This window comes from Balaenoptera borealis (assembly GCF_965194805.1).
Source record: "Balaenoptera borealis genome assembly, chromosome: 1".
Classification (NCBI taxonomy): domain Eukaryota; kingdom Metazoa; phylum Chordata; class Mammalia; order Artiodactyla; family Balaenopteridae; genus Balaenoptera; species Balaenoptera borealis.
Window position 1 is genome coordinate 3955279 of NC_138860.1, and position 15724 is coordinate 3971002.

The 15724-nt window shown below is 37.5% G+C and overlaps 1 protein-coding gene across 9 annotated transcripts in view; it reads left to right on the plus strand.

The window, feature by feature from the left end:
- LOC309630340 (uncharacterized protein) overlaps positions 1 to 15724 on the plus strand; it is a 170168-nt gene that overhangs the window by 40004 nt on the left and 114440 nt on the right. The window contains exon 2 of one of the 9 annotated variants that reach the window (XR_014245620.1): positions 5247 to 6608. The exons of 7 other annotated variants lie outside the window; for them this stretch is intronic. The gene's annotated coding sequence lies outside the window, so the exon portion shown is untranslated. The remainder of the gene's footprint in view (positions 1 to 5246; positions 6609 to 15724) is intronic. One more of the 9 variants, XR_014245621.1, reaches the window with a different exon arrangement.

Consider the following 15724-nt stretch of genomic DNA (forward strand, 5'->3'; position numbering starts at 1 on the left):
TCCCAATCTCCCAATCCCTCCCACTCCCCTCTTCCCCCTTGGTATCCATACTTTTGTTCTCTACGTCTGTGTCTCTACTTCTGCATTGCAAATAAGATCAACTATACCATTTTTCTAGATTCCACATATATGTGATAATATACAATATTTGTTTTTCTCTTTCTGACTTACTTCACTCTATATGACAGTCTCTGGGTCCATCCATGTCTCTACGAATGACCCAATTTCATTCCTTTTTATGGCTGAGTAATATTCCATTGTATATATGTACCACATCTTCTTTATCCATTCCTCTGTTGATGATATTTAGGTTGCTTCCTTGTCCTGGCTATTGTAAATAGTGCTGCAATGAACATTGGGGTGCATGTGTCTTTTTGAATTATGATTTTCTCTGGGTATATGCCTAGTAATGGGATTACTGGGTCATATGGTAGTCCTATGTTTAGTTTTCTAAGGAACCTTCATTCTGTTCTCCATAGTGGCTGTATCAATTTATGTTCCCACCAACAGAATCACGTCATTTTAATAAAGGATTCTGTTCAAAATTTCTACTACCAAGGCTTCTTCTAAAACACCCTCAATAATGTGTCATATGAACATTTTGTGGCCTGAGAGTCATAGTTGATAAAAGTCTTCTCCAAATATTTAAGTCTTTCATCATAATCACAAGAAGAAAACATCTTTAGCCAAGTCATTTCTCCATGTAGTATTCATGAGTTTCTGCAGGGCATAGAGACAATTTTGCTGGAAATGTTGACAGGGCCTGGGACTCCCTCCTCTGTCTCCTGCATCCTCTTCTGCTCTTGGCCTTTCTGCTAATACCAACCCTCTGCCTTTGGGGGCAGCTTCCAACAGGGCAGCTGCGTGTGGAGCAGAAATAACTTTCAAAGCTGCAGCCTTTCTGCACAGATGTTCTAGAGATGCTATAGTGATGCCTGGGACAGCCACTCCCACGCTGTGGGATAATTCTGGTGCACAGGTGAAGCTGACACAGCAAACAGATTTCTACTGACCTAGTTCTAACATAATTCTAAGAAAGATAGGATTTGCCAAGGAGTCACGCAGCAAAACACACGTGAAGAGGCTGCTCAGTATTCAGGTAGCCATCTTTAAGACACCCACCATTCCTGGACCAGTTAGGTTTCCCCAGACACCAATAGGGGGTTTGTGTGGGTGAGATATATATATATAGAGAGAGAGAGAGAGGGAGGAAGAGGAAGAAGAATGAGAGGGGAGAGAGGAAGAAAGGAAGAAAGAAAGAAAGAATGAAAGAAAGAAAGAAAGAAAGAAAGAAAGAAAGAAAGAAGGAAAGAAGCACAGAAGGAAGGAAGAAAGAAAGAAAGAAAGAAAGAAAGAAAGAAAGAAAGAAAGAAAGAAAGAAGCACGGAAGGAAGGAAGGAAGGAAGGAAGAAAGAAAGAAAGAAAGAAAGAAAGAAAGAAAGAAGGGAGGAATGAAAGAAAGAAAGAGGAAAGAAAGAAAGAAGGAAGGAAGGAAAGAAGGAAGGGAGGAAGGAAGGAAGGGAAGGGAATGGGAAGAGAAGAGAAGGAAAAGAAAGAGAGGGGAGAGAGAGAAAGGTGTGTTCAAGGGCTTACTGCTGCAGGCAAGGAGACTGCAAGCCCCCGTCCTCAGGGTGGACAGCAGGCTGGAGACCCAGGGCAGAGTTGCAGTGGGAGTGCAAAGCTATCAGCTACAGAATTCCCACAAAACATCCTGGGTTGACACAGGAATATACACAACATTCCATTCTTGGAGTGAAACCCAATCTGTACAGGTGGAGCACTTGATTCTGGGAATCCTATCAGGTTCATTCCTAAACACATGGACCCTACATACATGGTCCATTTACACCCTGAGGAGCATCAGCAGCCATCTGAGGGTGACAAAGGAGAGGACAGATGACAAGATCAGATTTGCATTTTAGAAGGATCACTCAGGCCTCAGTTCAGATGAGGTAACATTGTAATTGCCAAAAATTAAATAATGATCCAAGCATGAAATAGAACTTGTGTTTTCCCCAAACTGTTTATTCTTCTAACAAAATACTAAAAACAAGCAGCTGTTTGTTTTCCTCCTTGTCTTACCCCTTATTGACACGTTAGGAGCACACACTTAAGTCAGTGCGATTTCAGGCCAGGTAGAATTTTAAGGTTGGAAATGTCAAAAGCAAACACAAACCACATAAGGGACAACTCAGCCTGGTTCCCAGCACCAGTGTCACTGCTCTGCCCATCTCAAAATCCACTCTGCACAGGAATCTTGATGTTCTTCATCTGAAAATGAAACTATATGAACTGAAAGATGCTTTTGATGTGGAGAAAACACAAAGCTGCCATTCTAACTCAAAGTAGAATTCCCTTCCTTTGTCGCATATTTGCCAGTAATGCAATGGATCAAGAAAGTTGTAGTCAAATCCTGAATTGCACATGGAGATAAAATGTTGATTCTCACTAAAAATATAGACATGGAAGAATAGTTTTACCCTAAGTTTTCTTAGCGAGTTCTCCATGTTTATATTCACTGGGTACAAAGCATGAAACACATCTCAGTGTGCGCATGTAGGCAGGTATCTTGCCACGCAAGCAAAGATCTGACAACGTTAACACATTTAAAACATTATCTAATGTACGTGGCACATTTCCTAATGACACTGGTGATAAAGAATGGTTTAAAAATTTATGTAATTTATTTCTTTTTTTTTTTTTTTTTTTTTCCTGCAAGGACTCAAAGCTAGATTTGAATACATTGCCTGGAATAGTATGTAATTATTACTTAAGGAATTTTCTGATCTACTTTGATCGTTGAGGATTTCTTTTTGTTTTACGTTATACAACAGGGAAAACTGGAAAGGTTTTATCTTTTTAAATGCATATTTTCAAGTGCACCCAGAAGTGCGTTTAAATTTAAGCCATACTGTATATTAGAGCTGGTGTGCTCTTATACAGAGAATTTAAGTGTATAAACATCCATGGCGCAAGGTTTCCCATTATTATGTGAGTCTATTGTTTTGTTTTCCATATACCTCCCTAGTTTGCTGATGTTGTTTCCTCCTATTGAAATGACTTTTCCCTGCTCTTCTCTGAATGTCCAAATGTAGCGTAACTCAAATGCCACCTTCTCCAACCCACCTCCCCTACCTCTGCTGGACTTAATCCCTTCTTTAAACTCTAATAACCTAGCTCTACCCCTTCAGGGCACTGAGCACTTTGTTCCTTGTGTTATTGTTTTCATCCTTAGAAGACCAATCCTTGAAGGTAGGATCTCAATCACTCAGAAGAGTGCTCTTCATTTAATAGGTGCAAAGTGAATATTGTTGAAATACTGAATGAATGGGTAAGAACTGAGAAAAACCCCTGCAGAAATCCAAGAGTTGGTCCTAGGACTGAAATAGCTCCAATAATTTTCAGAGTACTAAATTTTCTCAGTCTAAATTGTAATAATCGAGCAGTCCCAATTTTCTTTGTAAGCTGAATATAAAAATCTTTAAATGGGAGTATGCCCTATACGTTAATCATTAAAAACTACATATAAAGAGCTCATCAAAGAAAACCTTGAGAAATAAGTGAAGTACGTAAAACAGAAGTACGATTTTAAGATCAGGAGGAGAGGAGACCTTAGGCTGCAAGAAATAGATGTAATCCTAAGAGATTTTATGGCTTATATACATACCTCTGAGACTGATTGCTATCCACTCATTCTTTTGTTCAACATTTATTTAGTGAACACCTATATGTTTTTTATTTTTTATTAATTTTTATTGGAGTATAGTTGCTTTACAATGTGTTAGTTTCTGCTGTACAGCAAAGTGAATCAGCTATACACATACATATATCCCCTCTTTTTTGGATTTCCTTCCCATTTAGGTCACCACAGAGCACTGAGTAGAGTTCCCTGTGCTATATAGTAGGTCCTCATTAGTTATCTATTTTATGCTGTACATAGAAAATCCTATAGATGCCACCAGGAAAGTACTAGAGCTAATCAACGAATTTGGTAAAATTGCAGGATACAAAATTAATACACGGAAATCTCTTGCATTCCTATACACTAACAATGAAAGATCAGAAAGAGAAATTAAGGAAACAATCCCATTTACCATTGCAACAAAAAGAATACCTAGGAATAAACCTACCTAAGCAGGCAAAAGACCTGTACCCAGAAAACTATAAGACACTGATGAAAGAAATCAAAGATGACACAAACAGATGGAGAGATATAACATGTTCTTGGATTGAAGAATCAATATTGTGAAAATGACTATACTACCCAAAGCAAACGACAGATTCAATGCAATCCCGATCAAATTACCAATGGCGTTTTTCACAGAAGTAGAACAAAACAAATTACAATTTGTATGGAAACACAAAAGACCCTGAAGAGCCAAGGCAATCTTGAGAAAGAAAAATGGAGCTGGAGGAATCAGGCTCCTGACTTCAAACTATACTATAAAACACCTATATTTTAAGTCCAACACTCTTCCAGTTGCTGAGGAAAAGATGGTAAACAAACATTCCCTGCTCACAGTAAACACATATAAAATCAGTAAGGTGCCAGTAAGCAGGGTATGAGATTTTATAGAAGCGATCAGGAAAGACCTCTAGGTTAGGTAGTCTTCGAGCTGAGCCTTGGATGAACCATTGGTGGAAGCAGTAGAAATATCCAAAGAGGAATTTTCCAGACCAGGACACAGCAAGTGCAAAGGCTCCAGAGGCACGAAGATTATTTGGGTGCTTGAGGAAAAGTAAGAGCTCATTATAGTCAAAACGGAGTGAACAGGGAAGAGTGCCAGCAGCTAGTGTGGAGAGGTGGGATGGGCAGACCCCTGTGGGACACGGTTAAGATTTGGGAGTTTATTCTGAGTGAGATGGGGATGTACTGGGGTGAGTTTGGGCAGTAGACTTGATGCGATTTGCTTCCAGGTTTAAAAAGGTCACTCTTGCTTCCGTGTGCAGAGCAGGGCTGGCTAGGCTGGTGGTGATGAGTAGTGATGAATCACGGTGGCTGGTTAGGACAGTCTAGTAAGAACCCAGGCAAGAGATGCGGGCGCTTTGTGTTAGGATGGTAGCAGCAGAGTGGTGAGAAGTGGCTGGATTCTGGATCTATTTTGTTAGAACCAAGGTCAAATTATTCTTTAAGACTTTTACTAAGTAGGATTCTACCAGATGTAGATGAAAGAAAAGTCTCTTTTCTAAGGGGGCTTTGTGGTATCTAATTTATCCTGGCAATCATGCCCCACCTTATTCTCTAGGGGCCGCATCTATTAGGATTAACACCGGTTCTCAGAGATGGCTGGGTGACAGGCTTTGTGTCAGAAGTCAAGCCAGATCCCAGAGCTCCAAAGCTACTATTCCTTCTACTACATTTCACGTTTTGCCAGTGTTCTTCTGCATACCCAAGAGGAGTTTTGATCCAAAAGGCCATATGTAAGGTAATTTTAGCATTAGGAAAAATTCTGAATATTGATTAAATGGTTAGCTTCATTAAAAACATTACTAGCATTTTACTCTCAAAGGATTAGTGTACTTATTTTTAGCAATGCTTTTATCTTGTAGCCGCCACAATAATGGAATAATTTATATTTGAGCAGTTTCAGTAAGTACCCTGTGTGCGCGAGAGCTTACACTCGGTTAGTGATATTTTCTGTCCTGCCCTGTTTTTAAATATGTGTGTTTAAAAATTTAAATGTTATCAAAAGCCTACCTGAAAATACCGTTTAAGAAACTCTTTCTAAGAGTAAACGTGTGTTGCTAGTCCTGACTATTCACATATTTATGTATTCTGAAATATTAGCCAATGACCTATTTTTTTAATCCTGAAAAATTTCTCAGTCACCTGTGCATTTACTCTGAGACATTAACCAATCAGCTAACAGGTTTTATTGTAATAATAGTATTGTGCTAGACAGTGCTTCTTATTGTACCATTAGGGTTCTAACCAGTTCTTTCCTTCCTGTTCTTGAGTAAGAATTTATTCTTAGAGAGTTTTGGCTGCTATTATATTTAGAATGCTACAGCATGATGCAAATACCCATATTTTAATCAAGAAATATGGACATTGACATTAAAGATGCTTCCTCCTCACGTAATTGTGACTCATTTTTCCTCCCCAAGACTTTTTTTTTTTGCATATTTCTCCTAGACCCGCACCTGACTCAAATAAACTCTCAGCCTCTTGAGCCAAGAATTTCTTTCTTTCTCTTCCCCATCCGTGTCCTCTGGAAAATGAAATTGAATTGAATGCATTGTGCATCTGCGGATGGTCCCTGTGGTTGCTATTCTGGCCAAGAGGTAGGAAAAATAATCTAGAACTGGACACAGCCCCTGCTCTCGGAAGACCAGACTCCTGAACAAGCCTCCAGGTTACATGATCTGAGGAAAAGCCTGCCATTAGGCTGAAGGTCTAAACAATGATACTTGATAAAGTCCACCAATTTCTTCTTTTTTAAGAAAAAAAAAATGAGCATTTTTTCAAGTGTCCAAATGGAATTTTTTAACCTTTTATTCTGTTCCATCAAAGATGAGTTCTGTCATCTCTTCTCAGGTATTTTCCTTTTGGAGTCTTCGTTCCTCAGCATTTGTGCTAATCCTTGATGGTAGGAGAATTCGCAGACGTGAGTGTGTGTGGGGTGCTGGGGGTGTATTCATTCAGTGCATATTTACTAGAGTAAGGCTCTATTAAAGTACAGAAATGAGCAGCCTCTGTTTAAGTAAGTAGAGTCTCCCAGGGCACTCAAGATGGCTGCGCATATTTGTTGGGAATAGTCTCATTGGTTAGATGGTGTCTAGGGCTCTGTCCCATGAAAATCTTTCATGTTCCTACACATATGTTAAGGGGAACAGGTGACTCTTCCTGTCTTAGAAGATGCTAGAATGGATGTGTGTAGATTCCCTGTAAGTAGGATAGAATAATTTATCCTGTCAGAGTCACTGAGGCTCAAACCCACTCCTTTGTAAACTGGATTGTCTGAAAGTCAGGCATGCTTCAACCCTGCTTGCATATTTTAGTTGTTTTCAAAAGATCGTGTAAGAGGAGAAACCACAGTGTATTATCCTCTGTGTCTTCTGTTTCTTGTTCTGTTCTGTTTTCAATGCTTATACTAAACATGATGGGAGAGTACAATGAAATGGTTTTTTGGTCGTTTTGTTAAGTTCCAGGGTCCAACATTTTCCAATCCCATTAACAAAAAAGTACGTTGCCACTTAAAACCACAAATGTCTCAAATATTTTAGTTTATGAAACCAATAATTCACATTAGAAATATTTTCTCATAGAGCTTTAAGGCCATAACCAAACAATCCCTCTTGCAATTACACATAGACATTTACTCATATAATATAAAAAATAAAGAAGTTCTCTTTGTATAATATAGTGACAATAAATTTCACCATTTGATAGTGTTAACTTGGTAAGAGTTATTTATTTAAAAAAGATATTGCTGGATTATGTTAATTAAATTGATTAACATTAAAAGTGTATGTTACGCTGAAAGAAAAATCAGTGTTGAATGATTCTGCTTAATAAACATTGTTAAAGCAAGAATTTTTATTACATGAAATTATAATTTAAACTCGTGAACCAAATTTGGCTTAATGACGCTTGCTGCCACTGAATTTACAAGAGAAAGTGTAAAGCATACAAAGAAGAAAAAAAAATCTGTGGTTTTCCTCCTCAATAAATCAATTTTTCCCAGATATATAAAAGACTGTTGATTCTATTCCCATCCTGTGAAATGTGGATGTCAGTGAAGTTACAGGATCTGCTAAATGAAAGGGCACACACCCTGTTTACAGGATGCAATAGATACTTACTTAGTATCTATTGTATCTTATTTAGTATCCAGATACTAAATAAGATACAACTTACTTAGTAACTATTCTGCTGAAGAAAGGGCAGAAACAGGCAGAGTTGATTCGTGTCCTCTTCTCTCTGTACAATTTGACTTGCCTATTTATACCACTTCAATACAAGTGAGCTGAAAACTTTAGGGATATTTTATCCCATACAGAATAGAAGAAGTAGAATTGAACAGCATCAGTTCCTACAAGTTGCCTGCGCATTGTTCTAGGTTTCTTTCATGGAGAATTTGTGTACCATGGTTTTGAAGTTTCAATAAAGTTTTCATCTGGAAGCCAGTAAAATTCAACAAACTTCATGATACATACTTAGATTTTCTAAGCAACTGATAAGTAAATCCACAGTGTTTTTAAAAGTTAGGAATTCTCTTAAGCAACATCATTCAGAGTTTTCGTTTAAAGAGTAACGTTCACTTTAAAGTGTAACTTACACTTTAAAATTACTTTTGTTCTTACGTATCCGCAGACGTTGTAAAGCAGAACTAAATCAGCTTGCAAATATATTATGGATGAAATATACTCGACCTGTTAAACCACCAAGACAAACTATATGCTTTTACTTTCTAAAATTAAAATTTATAAACATAATTTCCCCTCCAGCAAAGCAAATTTGGTTTCCTTTGAAGGAGGAAAACATATAAGTGGTAGGACAGGAAAGAAAGAAGAATACTAATTAGATGGTAGTGATAGTTCACCCTTTTAGTGTAAGGCAATAAATAAAAAGAGGTTGACCTTTATATCTTAGGCAATTTCTGTGTTGTTTTTTTTTTAATAGAGGAATCAGCATTCCTAATATTGATAGACCATATACCTGTCCAGGTCTGACCTATATTTATACTACAAAGACAATTTTAATTGTTACTTCAATAGAGGTCCCATCACAACCATCGTTTATTCATGCTCGAGTACATGTTTAAAAACTGCCCTTCAATCTTAATAGTTTCTGCTGCTAGCTCATTATTAGCAAAATAATAGGTTTTCCAGCAATGGGTTCAGTGTGTGTCACAAGTTGCAGTGTTTAGAAAGATGACAATGACAGGAAATATATTGAGACGTGCTAACTGAAGCACACAAAAATGCAAGACAGACAGATCTCCAGAAACCTGGTTGAAGTTTGAAGCACTTCCTTTTGAGAAGTGTTTTGAGAAGTGTGGAATAGTCTTAGAGTTTTGTTTGATCATAGCAGTGAAGCTTAAGGGGGAACAGGAAAGGTCATGTTGAAACTGCTAAATTCTCTGTCAAAAAATTTTCCAAGCTTGTACTGGAAACTCAACTAGGTACCAGATAGACTACAGCGATTACTAAAGCTGTAGGAAGCAGGAGTCACCAAGTAATCAATAAATAATTTTGCCAGCTTCCATTCATATCCATATATTTTATCTCTCTGAAATACCTTTTAGAGAAAATTCACAAAGGACTGAATATATACATAAACACATACATAAATAAAAATAAAGGAGGGAAAGGCAGAAGTCAGGAAATAGATGTTCAGCTTTTTCTGGGCATGTTCCTAAAAAGCAAATAGAAACTAGAAAACAGTGTGACAGAACAACCATCAAGTGGACATTTATATGATGAGCAAACAGATGAGTGAAATTCACATACACACACAAACCACTTGAACCAAAAGACGTTACTATTAGAAAATGTACACAGGTCTAACGTGTACGTTTGCTTTATATGTTTTAGCTCTTCATTCGAAATATTGGTCTGAGCTCAATATAACACTGAGGTTCAGTCTTAAAAAAAATTTTTTTTTGCTTCCAGATCTCATTTTTAAGAAATTTTAGTTAGTAGTTTCCACAAAAGCAAGAGGATTTACTGATTCTGTCACAATTGTGAGTTCACTGTTCTCTTAATAAATTCACCAGATTGTCTCCATCAGGTTCATGTAAAGACATTGTGCTCTGATGGAGTCAAAGAAAGGAAGGGAAATGCTACTCTTACCAGACTTTGCTAATTCTGTTCAACCGAACCTACCTGAGGAATAAGAGTAACCACATCTCAGGTGGCTCTGGGATCGTCACTGAACAGTGTAACTCAGGTCATCTACAGGATCTTTATGACGAACCATTTCCAAGAACAACTTTAAATATCATGACATGAGTGTACAATAACGAGTCTGCCTGTGAAGATCATTATTTTTTTAATGCATTATCATTGTTTCCATAGGGTTAAACTTTATGGTTAATAGTTGAAAGTTTATAATTTATACTTGAAAGTATTCCAAGAAGATCCTCACCTAAAAAATTTTGGAAAAAATATCTTCTATTTTCCACGGCGTCAATTTGCAAATGGCATAATTCTAGTACCAAACCTGCTGGGCTTTCCTTTTCTTTCCATAAGGCTTAACAAGGAGAACAGCAATGTTGCTGTTGTCGTTGTTTGTAATTTGGAATTCATTAACTTACGTTTTTCTTACAAAAAAATATTCTGAATAGCTGGTATACTCCTAATATTCAATATATAGTCCATCCTATATTGAACAAAAGTCCAAATAAGTAAGTACACTTTAAGTCTCTACATACTTTCTTGCGCCTTTATAAACTCACTGACATCTTGCAGCTCAGAAAATGTCTTCTTATTTTTTGCTTGCAATTAACAAAGCTTCACTGCAACTCAATTGTTTCTTGAAATTTAAGATATTCATTGGGTGGGTTCCAAATTCCACAACGAATAGCAGATTCTGGAGATAAAGTGTTTCCTATTTACTTTTCTTCATCCATGTGTATATAAAACATGAAACAATTTATATTTACTTTTAATTGGACCTCAGTATAACACCTCTGCCTTAAATTTACATCTACTGCAGATATAGTTAAGAAAACAATACATTTGGCTTTCAGTTTTGAGGTAAGTTACGTGGATGCAAAATCCTCTGAATCTGGTACCCAGGACACTGCATTTTTCTAGTGTTAGGATGTGACTTACTGGGAGCTTACCAGGAAGACACATAACTCTGTCTGTGTGAAACAGTGTAGGTTTCTTTTTATTACACTAGAATAGTCAAAATACATCCTTTAGTTTGCAGTATGTACATCATAAAACACACACATTTCCTCACTTCTGCCATCATTCCTTATTCTCCTATTCATCCCACAAAACCAGAAATAAACATTCGATGAAGCTTCATTTTACATTTAACAGTTCTCAGAAAGTCAACTTCAAAATGTAATAAAAAATGTTTCACTTAAAGGATCAAGCCACTCATACCTCAAAATTAACTGCACATTAAGTGCTAACTCTGTACAAAAATCCCCAAATTCAAATCAAGCTCAGTCTTCTAAGAAGCAGGGAAACCACACATCACATCAGTTTGCTGCTTTCAAGGTCAGTACTGAGCACAGACAGTCCCCACTCTGATACAACTGGAAGATAAAGACACATTACTTCCCCCCGGGAGCTGGTCTGGAGCTGTAATCACAACTGGGCCAGGGTGCCCAGTGATCCTTTATGTGTCTAATTAATACCTGCTGCATTTAGTTTGCCTGAGACCTCACGAATATACACTACCCCCCCGCCCCGATAAAGCAACCTTACATATACCAAGATTATCCCATTAAGTGTTCTCATTTCCAGAAGTGTAGCAAGAATGGGTTTTAAAATCTCATAATAATGTTTTAAAAAAGGAAAGCTTGTCTTCCTTCATGTTTACTTGATTGTCCGGAAAATCTATCTTCCAGGAAAGAATGATTTTCTGCCTAAATCTTAAGAGTATGAATAGCTTGAGATCATTTCCAAATACTAACCGTGGGAGAAATGATTGCACTCTACGAGCATGTGTTTGAATGATCAGAAGTCACCTTGCAATGTAAAGTGAATGATCATTTACTCTGGACTTTATGTGACTGTGAATAAATCTATCACAACCGAGCTGCCCTCTGGTATAACCATACAGGGCTGCTGCGTTGTTTCATTTCCCAGGTTTCTGTGTATATGTTACTGTTTCAGTTTCACGTGTCAGCAAATGTCTGTTTACCCGGCTTCCTGTTATTAATTATGGGAAACAGGTTTTCTTGAAGTACATTAGAGACTCTTTTAACTCTTCTCCAGACAAGGCAAGATATCGGTGATTCCTTTCATGTTTGTACAAAGCCGGAAACTGAGTTAAAATACATTGTTGCCTCACATAGTTTTACAACTTCTTATCTCCCACAAAGGGGAAAAAAAAGACAGAAATAATAAAAAACAAATCACAGCAGCTTCTATTCCCATTGCTAGACACTGAGATAACAGAATTGGATACTTTCTTCACTGGCCATAACAAATTACTTTACAGATAACAGCATAAATTCTGAACTCTAATCACCTACAAAAATGTTTCGAAGATCAACTCAAATAGTAAAATGCTAAAAGACAAGAAGATATGTACTAGGGTAAAAGTATCTATAAAGAGACAAAAATACTGACCCGATTATTGGTGTGTTACCAAGCTTTTCCTATAGAAACATCTGGCCGGTCCATCTGATTCTCTGTCTTTGAAATAGGAGCAAGTATAGTTGCATGCCGTCAAATCCTAAAGGAGCCAAAACATCTGGAAGTTTTAGAAGAAAAGCAAAATAGTTATGGGGGAAAATCCAGATTAAAAAACTGCAGATGTTTAATTGGCCTGTCAGTTACGTTACGAGGAAATAAGGACAGAAATAACCAGAAGCCACTGGTGGAAAATTAAAATAGTTTCATGAGCCAATGCCAAGCTAAAAGCAATGAAATCGGTAACAGAATATGGACTGGGGCTTTCTCAACTGAGATCTGAAAATGTTACCATGTGCAATTTTGTAAATTAGCCATTTCCAAAAAATCTTTTTCATTAAGGCACAATAAAAGTTCTTCAGACTCCCCTCTCTCTCTCTTTGGTCATTAATTCAGGCAGTTATGCAGAGTTTGGCTTTCATCAGTGACAAGCTCTCCCCTCAACCCTCTTCGCCCCCTTTCTGAGACCCCCTAATACTGCTGAGTGGCCAGAAATTACAGATGCAAGAAAAGCTGACAAATGACTGCCAGGCCCCTCCCCCAGAGCCTCGACAGTCAAAGCCCCTGCCAGAACATGCCTGAAAGCAGCACGCTCAGAGACAAAGACACAAAGATTCCATTTTCTCAGTGAAAATAGACTTCATGTGTAAAACACCAGTGAGAAAGATGGAAAGCTGACACATATGAGCAATTTTCGAGAGGCAGGGCTGGATCTTTCAAGAAGATTGAAATTGCATTTGATTGCATCAAAAACCTCACAAACGTTGTTTAACCTAAAAGTCTTTTCAGTCTGTAAAAAGACATTCGGTGGCAAGATATTTTATGCTTCCTTTAAGCACATGGTTAAAAAGGATAAAGAATCTTGAGCCCAGTAGAGAGACGTTGATTACATCCTACTGCCGCATCAAGAATTAACACTGGTTCACATCACAGGGTCTACAAAAATAAAGGGGAAAGTTTAAAAAAAAAACCCCCAAAACTCTATTAAATCAAAGAGTTCGTAGAGATATTAAATCCTTATGTTTTCTATAAAAAGAATCCCCTCCCAGCAGCCCCAGGGTACATTACTGGCGAGGCAGCGAGCTGTTTATTAGAGATTCAAACCATGGCATCTGAGCCTTGCCAAGCAAGCAAGTTTCAGCCTGTGAGCCCAGGGTCTCTGGCTTCCACAGTCTCTCTGGCATCTTGCAGTGAGAGCTGTCTGATTGGCCTCCATACCGTGCCGGGGCAGCATGTAGGTGCAAAGGCTGGGACTGGGAAACAAAGAAAGATCATCATTGACTATGGAAGGTCATGCTTTTCTTCCTCTCTAAATTCAGGATGACTCTTGCAGATGAAAAGAGAAACGTGTGAAAAAAAACTCCCGAAATGAATTAGGGAATTAATTTATAACATATCTTCAAGTGATGCTCTAAATATATTGTAGATACAGAGAGAGAGAGCAAGAGAGAGGGAGAGGGAGAGAGAAAGTTTGCAGCTTTATTATTTTTTTTCATTTATTTATTTTTTCATAGATAGTGGTTGGTTCTTTTATTAATTTTTAAATTTTATTTATTTATTTATTTTTGGCGGCTTCGGGTCTTAGTTGCAGCACACAGGATCTTCGTTCTCGCGTGTGGGATTTTTGGTTGTGGCATGAGGGCTCCTGAGCGCATGGGCTCTGTAGTTTGCAGCACGTGGGCTCAGTAGTTGAGGCACGAGGGTTTATTTGCCCCGTGGCATGTGGAATCTTAGTTCCCCAACCAGGGATTGAACCAGAATCCCTTGCGTTGGAAGGCGGATTCTTAACCACAGGACCACCAGGGTAGTCCCCAAAGTTTGCAGTTTTAATTTATCATAATCTTTTAAAGCAAGGGAGGAAGATTTCTCCCACCTGCCTTCTTAGCTTGTCAACTTTTGTTTGTCTTTGTATTTCTTTTGTTTCATACACCATGCAGAGGCACATTCGGTTGTATATGAAAAGTGACCATGGGGCCACTTTTAAACAGGAGAACCCTATAAGAAAATTTAAATGGACCATTTGATAGAATTTTGTCTTACTCAAATATCCTGAGCTTTGATGACTCCACTGAAACCTTTAGTAAATATTTCTCTCCCAAATTGAGTCTGCTTGCATCCCCAGCCCAATCCATTCAACAGTCCTCTGTTCTTCATAAATGGGTTCAATCCTTATGGAATACTTGGGATGGGCTTAAAATACGCTGGAAAGTGTCAGACCATTAACAGGTTAAAATGTAATTAATAGTAGCTGTCAGGGGCTACAGACCAAGACATTGCCCTGGGGAAGCCTTAATTTAAAAACTTTACAAAAATTATTTTTTAAAAAATTCAGAACATCTTTTGTCCTCTACTGTTCCCTTCCAAGCTCCTGCTATTCTTACATTTCTTTAGTTAATAGGAATAGCAGAGAGAAAAACAACTACTTCACAATCTAATAAAGGATGGCTGAGTGGAAAATGAGAAGAGTAAATAAATTCTATGACCATTAAAATGTTTCACATACACTCTTTATTCCCATCACAGTATTCAGGTCAAAATACTTTCTAGCTATCCTTTCCAATCTAATCAAAATACAGTTAATTTATAACATGAGTTCATAACATTGAGATTTTATTGGTGGCATTAACAATAATCTAAGTGTCCCCAGCACCCATTTATTTGCCATGAAAAGGGAGTATGGTGGATGGAGTGCTTGTTTGGGAGTATAACTTAAAAAAAAATTTTTTTTTAATTGAAGTATAGTTGCTTTACAATGTTGTGTTAATTTCTGCTGTACAGCAAAGTGATTCAATTATATATATGCATACATTCTTTTTTATATATTCTTTTACATTATGGTTTATCACAAGATATTGAATATAGTTCCTTTTGCTATACAGTAAGACCTTGTTGTTTATCCATTCTATACATAAAAGCTTACATCTGCTAATCCCAAACTCCCACTCCATCCCTCCCCCAACCCCCCTCCCCCTTGGCAACCACAAGTCTGTTCTCTATGTCTGTGAGTCTCTTTCTATTTCATAGATAGGTTCATTTGTGCCATATTTTAGATTCCAAATATAAATGATACCATATTGTATTTGTCTTTCTCTTTCTGACTTACTTCAGTTTGTATGATAATCTCTAGGTCAATGCATGTTGCTGCAAATGGCATTATTTCATTCTTTTTATGGCTGAGTAATATTCCATTGTATATAAGTACAACATGTTTTTTATCCATTCTTCTGTTGATGGACATTTAGGTTGCTTCCATGTCCTGGCTATTGTAAGTAGTACTGCAATGAACATTGGGGTGCATGTATCTTTTTGAATTAGAGTTTTCTTCAGATATATGCCCAGGAGTGGGATTGCTGCATCATACAGTAGCTCTATTTTTAGTTTTTTTAAGGAATCTCCATAG